At 37.4% G+C, this 13,845-nt stretch overlaps 2 protein-coding genes across 6 annotated transcripts in view; one reads left to right on the top strand and one right to left on the bottom strand.

The window, feature by feature from the left end:
• The window catches only part of EXOC2 (exocyst complex component 2), a 254,857-nt gene that overhangs the window by 14,210 nt on the left and 226,802 nt on the right, over positions 1–13,845 (top strand). The gene's annotated exons all lie outside the window — the stretch shown is intronic.
• LOC308500942 (small ribosomal subunit protein eS8-like) overlaps positions 1–13,845 on the bottom strand; it is a gene marked incomplete at its 5' end in the record, with an annotated part of 35,773 nt that overhangs the window by 1,447 nt on the left and 20,481 nt on the right. The window lies entirely within an intron of this gene.

Here is a 13,845-nt window from a genome sequence, read left to right as displayed (position 1 = left end):
TTCCTTTCTTTATTTCCTTTATCTTCGGGTAAAGAAATAAGTCGTTGGGGGCCAGATCAAGTGAGTAGGGAGGGTGTTCCAATACAGTTATTTGTTTACTGGCTAAAAACTCCCTCACAGACAGTGCCCTGTGAGCTGGTGCATTGTCGTGATACCATGAATTGTTGGAGAAAAGTTCAGGTCGTGTTCATCTACCTTGTTCATGCAGCCTTTTCAGCACATCCAAAGAGTAAACTTGGTTAACTGTTTGTCTAGTTGGTACAAATTCCTAATGAATAATTCCTCTGACATAAAAAAAGATTAGCAGCATTGTTGCAACAAGTTTGGGAACTTAATTGTCATATGTTGTGCATAGGAGGCATATTTACCAGCTAACCTCGGTATATTGTGGGTTTAGTTACAGACCACAGCAATAAAGCGAGCCACAGGAAGTTTTTGGTTTGCCAGTGCATGTAAAAGTTATGTTTATCCTATACTGTAGTCCCGTAAGTGTGCAATAGCATTATGTTTAAAAAGTAGTGTAATTTTTTAATTATCTCAATTAAAAAATACGTTATTGCTAAAAAATGCTAACCATTATCGGAGCCTTCAACAAGTTGTAATCTTTTTGCTGGTGGAGGGTCATTTTAAAAATCATTAATTTATTTTTGAATTAGAGCTAACATACAATATTACATTAGTCTCAGGTATACAACATAGTGATTAAACATTTATATACCTTACGAATTGTTCACCCTGATAAGTCTAGTACCCATGTGGAACCACACGTAGTTATTACAATATTATTGACTATATTCCCTATATTATACATTTCATCCCCATCACTATTCTTATAACTAGCAGTTTGTACTTTTTAATCCCTTTCACCTTAATCCCTTATTCCCCCAACTGCCCTGCCATCTGGCTAACATCAATTTGTACTCTGTATCTAAGAGTTTGTATCTGTTATGTTCAGTTTTTTTTTGTTTTTTAGATTCCACATAGTGAAACAATATGCTGTTTGTCTGTGACTTATTTCATTTACCATAATAACCTTCATGTTGTCACAGATGGTAAGATGCCATTCTTTTTTATGGCCGAGTAATATTCCATTGTATGTAAGTACATGTATGTACACCTCTTTATCCATTCATCTGTTGATGGGCATTAAGGTTGCGTCCATATCTTGGCTATTGTAAAGCAATGCTGCAGTGAACGTAGGGTACATTATCTTTTTGCAGTAGTGTTTTGGATATCTTAGGGTAAATACCCAGAAGTGGAATTGCTGGGTCATAAGGTAGATCTATTTTTAATTTTTGAGGAACTTCCATACTGTTTTCCATCGTGGCTGCACCAATTTGCAATCCCACCAACACTGTAGGAGGAGTCCCTTTTCTCCATATTCTTGCCAACGTTCTCTTGTTGATTTATTGCTGACGGCCATTCTGGTAGGAGTGAGGTGATATTTCATTGTGGTTTTAATTTGCATTTCCCTGATAATTAGTGATGGTGAGCATCTTTTGATGTGTCTGTTGGCCATCTGTATGTCCTCTTGGGAGAAATGTCTATTTATGTCATCTGCCTATTTTTCAGTTAGATTGCTGTTTTGATGTTGAGCTGTACTCGTATGAGTTCTTTGTATATTTTAAATGTTATTCCTTTATCAGAGATATAATTTGCAAATATTTTCTCCATTCAGTAGGTTGGCTTTTTGTGTTGTTGATGGTTTCCTTTGTGGTGCAAAACCTCTTTAGTTTGATGTAGTTCCATTTATTTTTGCTTTTGTAATCGTCTTAGGGGACATATCACAAGCAATATTGCTACGACCAATGTCAAAGAGTTTAGTGCCAATGTTTTCTTCTAGGAGTTTATGATTTTAGGTCTTATTAAGTCTAATCTATTTTGAGTATATTTTTGTATATCATGTAGCAAAGTGATCTGATTTCTTTTTTTTTTTGCATGTATCTGTCCAGTTTTCCCAACACCATTTATTGAAGGATCTGTCTGTATTACCGTGTATGTTCTTGCCTTGTTTGTCATAGATGAATTGACCATATAGACGTGGACTTGTTTCTGGGCTCTCTATTCTGTTGCATTAATCTATGTGTCTCTCTTTACGCCAGTACATGCTGTGTTTTTTTTAAAAAATTCATTGGGGTGACAATTGTTAGTAAAATTACAGAGATTTCAGGTGTAAAATTCTTTATTACATCATCTATAAATCCTATTGTGTGTTCACCACCCAGAGTCAGTTCTCCTTCCATCAGCATATATTTGATCCCCCTTACTCTCATCTCCCACCCCCCCCACCTCCATACCCTCTGTTAACCACTAAACTATTGTCTGTGACTATCAATTTTTGTTTCTCATTTGTTTCTCTTGTTCTTTTGTTGTTTTTGGTTTATATACCACATATCAGTGAAATCATATGGTTCTCTTTTTCTGTCTGACTTATTTCGCTTAGCATTATACTCTCAAGATCCATCCATGTTGTCACAAATGTTCCTGTATTATCTTTTCTTACCGCCGAATAGTATTCCACTGTGTATATGTACCATAACTTCTTTATCTATTCATCTATCGAAGGACATTTTGGTTGTTTCTATGTCGTGGCCACCGTAAACAAAGCTGCAACGAACATTGGAGCACACATGTCTTTATGTATAAATGTTTTCAAATTTTGGGGGTAGATACCCAGGAGAGGGATTGCTGGGTCATATGGTAATTCTATTCGCAATTCTTTGAGGAACCTCCACACTGCCTTCCATAACGTCCGCACCTGTCTGCATTCCGACCAACAGTGTACGAGGGTTCCTTTTTCTCCACAGCCTCTCCAACACTTGTTACTATTTGTCTTGTTGATGATAGCCATTCTGACTGGGGTGAGGTGATATCTCATTGTGGTTTTTATTTGCATTTCTCTGATGATTAGTGATGTTGAGCATTTTTTCATGTCTATTTGCCATTTGTAAGTCCTCTTTGGAGAAATGTCTCTTCAGGTCCACTGCCCATTTTTCAATTGTGTTGTTTTTTTGTTGTTGAATTTCATGAGTTCCTTGTATATTTTGGATATTAGCCCCTTATCGGAGGCACTGTTTGCAAAAATCTTCTCCCATTCAGTTGGTTGCCTCTTTATTTTGTAGATGGTTTCTTTTGCTGTTCAGAAACTTTAAGTTTCATATAGTCCCATTCATTTATTTTAGCTTTTACTTCCCTTGCCTTTGGAGTCAAATTCATAAAATGCTCTTTGAACCCAAGGTCCATAAGTTTAGTACCTATGTTTTTTCCTATGCAGTTTATTGTGTCAGGTCTTATGCTTAAGTCTTTGATCCATTTTGAATTAATTTTGATACATGGTGACAGATAGCAGTCCTGTTTCATTCTTTTGCACGTGGCTATCCAATTCTTTCCAATTTATCCAATTTATCCAATTCGATAAATTCACATTTATCGAAGAGACTGTCTTTTCTCCATTGTATGTTTTTAGCTTCTTTGTCAAAAATTATCTGTCCATGTTTATGTGGTTTTATTTCTGGGTTCTCAGTTGTATTCCATTGGTCTATCTGTTGTTCTTCTGCCAGTACCATGCTGTTTTGATTATTGTAGCCCTGTAATACAGCTAAAGTCAGGGAGTGTGATACCTCCAGCATTGTTCTTTTTTCTTAAGATTGCTTTGGCTATTCTGGGTCTTTTGTGTTTCAAACAAATCTGATGATTTTTTTTTTCTATTTATTTAAAAAATGCCATTGGTATTTTGATGGGGATTGCATTAAATCTGTATATTGCTTTGGGTAATATGGCCATTTTATCTATGTTGATTTTTCCAATCTATGAGCATGTAATGTCTTTCCATTTGTGTGTGTCTTCTTCAGTTTCTTTTAAAAATGTATTATAGTTTTCAACTTATACGTCTTTCACATTCTTGGTTAACTTTATTCCTAGGTATTTTATTCTTTTTGCTGCTATTGCCAAAGGAATTGTTTTTTGTACTTCTTTTTCTGAGATTTCATTGTTAGTATATAGGAATGCAATGGACTTTTGTACATTGATTTTGTAGCCAGCAACTTTACTGTATTCGTTGATTGTTTCTAATAGCTTTTTGGTGGAGTCTTTAGGGTTTTCTATATATAGCATCATGTCATCTGCAAAGAGTGACAATTTAACTTCCTCATTTCCAATTTGGATGCCTTTGATTTCTTTCTCTTGCCTGATTGCTATGGCAAGGAAGTCCAACACTATGTTGAAAAGCAGAGGTGATAGGGGACAGCCTTGTCGTGTTCCTGAATGTAGAGCAATGGGCTTCAGTTTTTCACCATTAATTATGATATTGGCTGAGGGTTTGTCATATGTGGCCTTATTATGTTAAGCTATTTTCCTTCTATACCTATAGTATTAAATTGTAATCATAAATGTTTTAATCATAAATGGATGTTGTATCTTGACAAATGCTTTTTCTGCATCAATTGATATAATCATATGATTTTTGTCCTTTATTTTGTTTATGTGATGTATCACATTGATGGATTTGCTGATGTTGAACCATTTTTGTGCCCCGGGGATGAACCCCACTTGGTTGTGATGAATATACTTTTTAATGCATTGTTGTATTCGATTTGCTAGAATTTTGTTTAGGATTTTTGCATCTGTATTCATCAGAGATATTGGTGTATAGTTTTCTTTTTTTGTGTTGTCCTTACCAGGTTTTGTTTTGGTATCAGGGTAATAATGTTGGCCTCATAAAATGAGTTAGGGAGTACTGTCTCTTCTTCAATTTTTAGCAAGAGTTTGAGCAGGATTGGTATTAGATCTTCTTTGAAGGTTTGGTAGAATTCACTAGTGAAGCCATCTGGTCTAGAACTTTTGTTTTTGAGAAGGTTTTGGATGACTAATTCAATTTCGTTACTGGTGATTGGTCTATGTAAATTTTCCAGTTCTTCATGGTTCAGCCTTGGAAGGCTATATGTTTCTAAGAATTTGTCCATTTCTTCTAGGTTATTGAATTTGGTGGCATATAGTCCTTCATAGTATTCTTGGATGATCCTTTGTATTTCTGTGGTGTCCGTGATAACTTCCCCTTTTTCATTTCTGATTTTGTTAGTGTCTTCTCTCTTTTTATCTTACTAAGTCTAGCCAAGGTTTTGCCAATTTTGTTAGTCTTTTCAAAGAACCACTTCTCTGCATAGTGATTTTTTCTTTTGTCTTTTTATTCTCTATTTCATGCAGTTCTGCTCTGATTTGTGTTATCTCCTTGCTTCTGCTATCTTTGGGTTTCATTTGCTGTTTTTCTAGTTCTTTAAGGTGTAACATGAGGTTATTTATTTGGGATTTTTCTTGTTTTTTGAGATAGGCCTGTAATGATATAAATTTCTTTCTTTAAACATCTTTCACTGCATTCCAAAAATTTTGGTAGGATGTATTTTCATTGTCATTTGTTTCTATGTATCTTTTGATCTCTCCTCTAATTTCTTCTTTGACCCAGTCGTTCTTTAAGAGTATCTTGTTTAATCTCCATGTATTTGTGTTTTTTCCTGCTTTCTTTTTGCAGTTCATATCCAATTTCAAAGCCTTGTGATCACGGAATATGCTAGGTATGATTTCAGTCTTTTTAAATTTGCTGAGGCTGATTTTATGTCCAAATATGTCATCTATCCTGAGAATGTTTCATGTACACTAGAAAAGAACGTGTAGTCTGATGTTTTAGGATAAAGTGCTCTATAAATGTCAATTACGTCCATTTCATCTAATGTGTCATTTAGGGCTGCTATTTCGTTATTTATTTTCTGTTTGGATGGTTTATCCGTAGCAGTCAATGATGTATTTAAGTCCCGTAGTATAATTGTGTTTTGGTCAATTTCTCCCTTTAGTTCTGTTAGTAGTTGCTTGGTATATTTTGGTGCTCCCTTATTGGGGGCCTAAATTTTGATGACTGTTACGTCTTCTTGTTGCATAGTCTCGTTTACCATTTGGAAATGTCCATATTTTTCTCTTGTTATCTTTTTCACCCTGATGTCTGTTTCATCTGATATCATTATGGCTACACCTGATTTTCTCTGGCTACCATTTGCTTGGAGTGTCAATTTCCACCCTTTCACTCTGAGTCTATGCTTGTCCTTGTAGCTGAGATGTGTCTCTTGGAGACAGCATATGGTTGGGTTTAGTTTTTTATCGAGTCTGCTACTTCCTGCCTTTTTTTTTTTTTTTTATTAATTTTATTGGGGTGACAATTGTTAGTAAATTTACATAGATTTCAGTTGTACAATTCTGCATTACATCGTCTATAAATCCCATTGTGTGTTCACCACCCAGAGTCAGTTCTCCTTCCATCACCATATATTTGATCCCCTTTACCCTCGTCACCCACCCCCCACCCCCTTACCCTCTGGTAACCACTAAATTATTGTCTGTGTCTATGAGTTTTTGTTTCTCATTTGTTTGTCTTGTTCTTTTTGGTTTATATACCGCATATCATTGAAATCATAGGGTTCTCTGCTTTTTCTGTCTGACTTGTTTCACTTAGCATTATTCTCTCGAGATCCATCCATGTTGTCACAAATGTTCCTATATCATCTTTCCTTAACGCCGAATAGTATTCCGTTGTGTATATGTACCACAACTTCTTTATCCATTCATCTATCGAAGGACATTTTGGTTGTTTCCATGTCTTGGCCACCGTAAACAAAGCTGCAATGAACATTGGCGTACACGTGTCTCTATAGAGAAATGCTTTTATATTTTTGGGGTAGATACCCAGGAGAGCGATTGCTGGGTCATATGGTAATTCTATTCGTAATTTCTTGAGGAACCTCCACACTGCCTTCCATAGCGGCTGCACCAGTCTGCATTCCCACCAACAGTGTATGAGAGTTCCTTTTTCTACACAGCCTCTCCAACACTTGTTACTATTTGTTTTGTTGATGAAAGCCATTCTGACTGGGGTGAGGTGATATCTCATTGTGGTTTTCATTTGCATTTCTCTGATGATTAGCGATGTTGAGCATTTTTTCATATGTCTATTTGCCATTTGTATATCCTCTTTGGAGAAATGTCTCTTCAGGTCCTCTGTCCGTTTTTCAATTGGGTTGTTTGTTTTTCTGTTGTTGAGTTTCATGAGTTCCTTGTATATTTTGGATATTAGCCCCTTATCAGAGGAACTGTTTGTGAAAATCTTCTCCCATTCAGTTGGTTGTCTCATTATTTTGTCAATAGTTTCTTTTGCTGTGCAGAAGCTTTTCAGTTTCATATAATCCCATTTGTTTATTTTAGTTTTTACTTCCATTGCCTTTGGAGTCAAATTCATAAAATGCTCTTTGACCCCAAGGTCCATAAGTTTAGTACCTATGTTTTCTTCAATGCAGTTTATTGTGTCAGGTCTTATGCTTAAGTCTTTGATCCATTTTGAATTAATTTTGGTACATGGTGACAGATAGCAGTCCAGTTTCATTCTTTTGCATGTAGCTATCCAATTCTGCCAGCACCATTTATTGAAGAGGCTGTCTTTCCTCCATTGTATGTTTTTAGCTTCTTTGTCAAAAATTATCTGTCCATATTTATGTGGTTTTATTTCTGGGTTCTCAGTTCTATTCCATTGGTCTATGTGTCTGTTTTTCCACCAATACCAAGCTGTTTTGATTATTGTAGCCCTGTAGTACAAGGAAAAATCAGGGAGTGTGATACCTCCAGTATTGTTCTTTTTTTTTAATATTGCTTTGGCTATTCGGGGTCTTTTGTGGTTCCAAACAAATCTGATGATTTTTTGTTCTATTTCTTTAAAAAATGCCGTTGGGATTTTAATGGGGATTGCATTAAATCTGTATATGGCTTTGGGTAATATGGCCATTTTAACTATGTTGATTCTTCCAATCCATGAGCATGGAATGTCTTTCCATTTCTTTGTGTCTTCTTCAATTTCTTTCAAAAATGTCTTAGAGTTTTCAGCATATAAATCCTTCACATCCTTGGTTAAGTTTATTCCTAGGTATTTTATTCTTTTTGCTGCAATTGCAAAAGGAATTGTTTTTTCTATCTCTTTTTCTGAGATTTCATTGTTGCTATATAGGAAAGCAATGGACTTTTGTACGTTGATTTTGTAGCCAGCAACTTTACTATATTCATTGATTGTTTCTAATAGCTTTTGGGTGGAGTCTTTAGGGTTTTCTATATATAGCATCATGTCATCTGCAAAGAGTGACAATTTAACTTCTTCATTCCCAATTTGGATGCCTTTTATTTCTTTCTCTTGCCTGATAGCTCTGGCGAGGACTTCCAACACTATGTTGAAAAGCAGAGGTGATAGGGGACAACCTTGTCGTGTTCCTGAATGTAGAGCAAAAGGCTTCAGCTTTTCACCATTAATTATGAAGTTAGCTGAGGGCTTGTCGTATATGGCCTTTATTATGTTGAGGTATTTTCCTTCTATACCAATTTTAGTAAGTGTTTTAATCGTAAATGGATGTTGTATCTTATCAAATGCTTTTTCTGCATCAATTGATAGAATCATATGATTTTTGTCCTTTATTTTGTTTATGTGATGTATCACATTGATGGATTTGCGAATGTTGAACCATCCTTGTGCCCCGGGGATGAACCCCACTTGGTCGTGATGAATAATCTTTTTAATGCATTGTTGTATTCGATTTGCTAGAATTTTGTTTAGGATTTTAGCATCTGTATTCATCAGAGATATAGGTCTGTAGTTTTCTTTTTTTGTGTTGTCCTTACCAGGTTTTGGTATCAGGGTAATGTTGGCCTCATAAAATGAGTTAGGGAGTACTGTCTCTTCTTCAGTTTTTTGGAAGAGTTTGAGCAGGATTGGTATTAGATCGTCTTTGAAGGTTTGGTAGAATTCACTGGTGAAGCCATCTGGTCCAGGACTTTTGATTTTGGGAAGTTTTTTGATGACTGATTCAATTTCCTTACTGGTGATCAGCCTGTTAAGATTTTCCAGTTCTTCATGATTCAGCCTTGGAAGGCTATATGTTTCTAAGAACTTGTCCATTTCTTCTAAGTTATTAAATTTGGTGGCATATAGTCCTTCATAGTATTCTTGGATAATTCTTTGTATTTCTGTGGTGTCCGTGATAACTTCCCCTTTTTCATTTCTGATTTTGTTAATTAGTGTCTTCTCTCTTTTTATCTTAGTGAGTCTAGCCAAGGGTTTGTCGATTTTGTTAATCTTTTCAAAGAACCAGCTTTTTGTCACATTAATTTTTTCTATTGTCTTTTTGTTCTCTATTTCATTTAGTTCTGCTCTGATTTTTGTTATTTCCTTTCTTCTGCTGACCTTGGGTTTCGCTTGTTCTTCTTTTTCTAGTTTTTTAAGGTGTAACATGAGGTTATTTATTTGGGATTTTTCTTGTTTCTTGAGATAGGCCTGTAATGATATAAATTTCCCTCTTAAAACTGCTTTCGCGGCATCCCACAAATTTTGGTAGGATGTATTTTCATTGGCATTTGTTTCTATGTATCTTTTGAGCTCTCCTCTAATTTCTTCTTTGACCCAGTCGTTCTTTAAAAGTATGTTGTTTAATCTCCATGTATTTGTGTTTTTTCCTGCTTTCTTTTTGCAGTTGATATCCAATTTCAAAGCTTTGTGATCAGAGAATATGCTTGGTATGATTTCAATCTTCTTATATTTGCTGAGGCTGATTTTGTGTCCCAATATATGGTCTATCCTTGAGAATGTTCCATGTACACTAGAAAAGAATGTATAGTCTGATGTTTTAGGATGAAGTGCTCTATATATGTCAATTATGTCCAATTCCTCTAATGTGTCATTTAGGGCTGCGATTTCGTTATTTATCTTCTGTTTGGATGATCTATCCATAGCTGTCAATGATGTATTTAAGTCCCCTAGTATAATTGTGTTTTGGTCAATTTCTCCCTTTAGTTCTGTTAGTAGTTGCTTGGTATATTTCGGTGCTCCCTTATTGGGGGCATAAATATTGATGACTGTTATGTCTTCTTGTTGTATAGTCCCCTTTACCATTATGAAGTGTCCATCTTTGTCTCTTGTTATCTTTTTCACCCTGAAGTCTGTTTCATCGGAAATCATTATGGCTACACCTGATTTTTTCTGGGTACCATTTGCTTGAAGTGTCAATTTCCACCCTTTCACTTTGAGTCTATGCTTGTCCTTGTAGCTGAGATGTGTCTCTTGTAGGCAGCATATGGTTGGGTTTAGTTTTTTGATCCAATCTGCTACTCTGTGTCTCTTTATTGGTGAGTTCAGTCCATTTACATTTAGGGTGATTATTGATATGTGAGGATTTCCTGTCATTCTGTCTTTAGTTTTCTGGTAAGGCTGTGTCTCCATTGTATCTTTGCCTTTTTGTTGTTGTCTGTTATTTCTGTGTGGTAGTATTCTATGATGTTTCCCTCTGTTTCTTCTTTTATTACAGTATATATTTCAGATTTGGATGTTTTTTGAGTGGTTACCCTTGAGTTTATGTAAAAGAAAGTTTGATATTTAGAGTATTCCAGTTTCTTCAGTACGCTTACTTTCTCTATTCCCATATTCCAGTTCAGGCCTTTACGCTCCCCCTTTTTATGTTTCGGTTGCCATAAGTTGTCCCTGTTGATGGTGGTCTAATAGCCTCTTTTAGTATTTCTTGTAGTGCAGGTCGTGTATTAGAAAATTCCCTCAGCTTCTGGATGTCTGGAAAGGTCTTTATTCCTCCTTCATATCTAAAGGAGATCTTTGCTGGATATATTATTCTTGGCTCATGATTTCTCTCTTTCAATAGTTTGAATATTTGGTTCCATTCCCTCCTAGCTTGTAGAGTTTCTGCTGAAAAATCTGATGATAATCTAATGGGCTTTCCTTTGTAAGTTACCGTCTTCTTTTCCCTGGCTGCCTTGAGGATTCTTTCTTTGTCATTGATTTTAGACAGCTTCAATGCAATGTGCCTTGGTGAAGGCCTGTTGGGATTGAGGTAATTAGGTGTTCTATTTGCTTCTTGGATTCGAGGATCCAGTTCTTTCCACAAGTTTGGGAAGTTCTCATCGACGATTTGTTTGAATATATTCTCTGTTACGTTCCCTCTTTCTTCTCCTTCTGGTATGCCCATTATTCTTATATTGCTCTTTCTGATGGAGTCAGAAAGTTCTTGTAGAGTTGTTTCATTTCTTTTAAGTCTCAAGTCTCTTTCTTCTTCCCTCTGTGTAAATTCCAGGTTCCTATCTTCGATGTCACTGATTCTTTCCTCCATCTGGTCAACTCTACTACCTAAGCTGGATATTTTATTGTTAATTTCTTCTATTGAGTTCTTAATCTCCAGAAATTCTATTTGGTTCTTTTTTAAAATTTCAATCTCTTTTGTAAAATGCTCATGGTGTTCTTTGATTGTGTTTCTGAGTTCATTAAACTGCCTTTCTGTGTTTTCTTGCATCTCGTTCAGTTTTTTCAGAATTGCGATCTTGAATTCTCTGTCATTTAAATCACAAAGGTCCATATCTCTAAGTTCCTTTTCTGGAGACTTTTCACTTTCTTTCTGAGCTATCTTGTTGCCTTGGTTATTCATGGCAATCACTGATTTACTATTTCTCTTCCTAGACATCTACAGGAGTGTCTTCTGCAACAGGTTGATAGGTATGCGAAGAGCTTTTGGAGTTCCAAAGCTCTTTCTGCACTAGATTCAGAGCCCGTTTGTTTCAGCAGTTCTGTTTACTCCTGCAGGGATCCGCCCAGATAGGTGGGGCTAGGGGCGGGGTGAGTTGTGAGAGGTGGCCCAGAGCAATGGCGGTGACCACCACCACAGCCAGTCCTGCTTCCACAGCTCCCTCCCCTTTGCGGGAACTAGTTGAGCTGCGAATCTGTGTCTGCGGTCCACAGTTCTCAGAGCAGCAAATATTTTGTCCTTTGATCCGACACTGCTACTTTATCGCTTCTAGCACCGGGCAGGTGGGCGCGGGGCGAGCTCTGGGAGGGTAGGGAGGGGGCGGCTAGTCTCCGTGCCTAGGGCTTCCGTTCTCCGCTCGGCAGTGAGGGCTTAAACCACCGATTTCAGCCCTCTTCCCTCAGTCTTTGCTCCGAGGTCTGCCGTGAGCGAGCATTGGGTTCAGCGGTTTTGTATGCTGCCCCCTCAGCCCTGTGGGCCGTAAGCGGAGCCCTAGCAGTCCGAGTCCTTCCCTCTCCCGCAGTTGCGGAAGATCCGGGAGCAGCGGGCTCCGAGCACTGAGCTAGGTCTGTGTCCTGCGCCCGCGCGGCTCCGTCTCCGCACTTCTCCTCTCCCTCCTCCCCCGCTCGCGCGATTCACCCACCTGGAGGTGAATTCAGTAGTCGGCCTCTTCGTCTTGCCTGTCTGCTGTGCAAGGAGTCCTTTGTGGTGTTATTGTTGTCCGATTCGTTGTAAATTCCAGGGGAGCGTTACAGGGGCTCTCCTCACGCCGCCATTTTTTCCAATCCACTTCCTGCCTTTTTATTGGTGAGTTCAGTCCATTTGCATTTAGGGTGATTATTGATATATGAGGATTTCCTGTCATTCTAGCTTTAGTTTTCTGGTAAGGCTGTGTGTCCATTGTTTCTTTGCCTTTTTGTTGTCTGTTATTTCTGTGTGCTGGTTTTCTATGATGTTTCTCTCTGTTTCTTGTTTTGTTACAGTATATATTGCAGTTCTGGATTTTTTTTTGAATGGTTACCCTTTAGTTTACATAAAAGAAAGTTTGATATTTAGTGTATTCCATTTTCTGCAGCATGCTTACTTTCTCCATTCCCATATTACGGTTTAGGCCTTTACTCTCTCAATTTTTATGTTTTGGTTGCCACAAATTTTCCCTGTTGATGATGGTCGAATAGCCTCCTTTAGTATTTCTTGTAGTGCAGGTCATGTATTAGAAAATTCTCTCAGCTTCTGTATGTCTGGAAATGTCTTTATTCCTCCTTCATATCTAAAGGATATCTTTGCTGGATATATCATTCTTGGCTCATAATTTCTGTCTTTCAATAGTTTGAATGTTTGGTTCTACTCCCTCCTGGTTTGTAGAGTTTCTCCTGAAAAATCTGATGATAATCTAATGGGCTTTCCTTTTTAGGTTACCGTCTTCTTTTCCCTGGCTGCTTTGAGGATTCTTTCTTTGTCGTTGATTTTAGACAGCTTCAATGCAATGTGCCTTGGAGAAGGCCTGTTGGGATTGAGGTAATTAGGTGTTCTCTTTGCTTCTTGGATTCGAGGATCCAGTTCTGTCCACTAGTTTGGGAAGTTCTCATCAACAATTTGTTTGAATATATTCTCTGTTCTCTTCTCTCTTTCTTGTCCTTCTTGTATGCCCATTATTCTTATATTGTTCTTTCTGATGGAGTCAGAAAGTTCTTGTAGAGTTTTTTCATTTCTTTTAAGTCTCAAGTCTCTTTCTTTTTCCATCTGTCTCATTTCCAGTTTTCTATCTTCGATGTCACTGGTTCTTTCCTCTGTCTGGTCAACTCTACTATTTAAGATGGTTATTTCATTCTTAATTTCTTATATTGAGGTTTTAATCTTAAGAAAGTCTATTTGGTTCTTTTTTAAAATTTCAATCTCTTTCATAAAATGCTGCTTGGCAGTGAGGGCTTAAACCACCATTTTCAACCTTCTTCCGTCAGTCTTTTGTCCGAGGTCTCTGCCGTGAGCGTTCGGTTCATCCGTGTTATATGCTGTCCCTTCAGCCCTGTGGGTCATAAGCAGAGCCCTAGCAGTCCGAGTTCTTCTCTCTTCTGCAGCTGTGGTAGTTCCGGGATTCAGCGAGCTCGGAGCACTGAGCTAGGTCTGCATCCTGTGCCCACGCGGTTCCATCTGTGCACTTCTCCTTCCCTCCTCCCCCGCTCATGTAATTCGCCCACCTTTAGGTGAATTTAGTAGTGGGCATCTTCATTTAGCTCTCTGCCGTGCAAGG

Source organism: Rhinolophus hipposideros, assembly GCF_964194185.1.
Source record: "Rhinolophus hipposideros genome assembly, chromosome: 8".
In the NCBI taxonomy this organism is placed as follows: Eukaryota; Metazoa; Chordata; class Mammalia; order Chiroptera; family Rhinolophidae; genus Rhinolophus; species Rhinolophus hipposideros.
The sequence above is the reverse complement of the archived record's forward strand: the minus strand, read 5'-3'. Positions and strand labels throughout refer to the sequence as shown.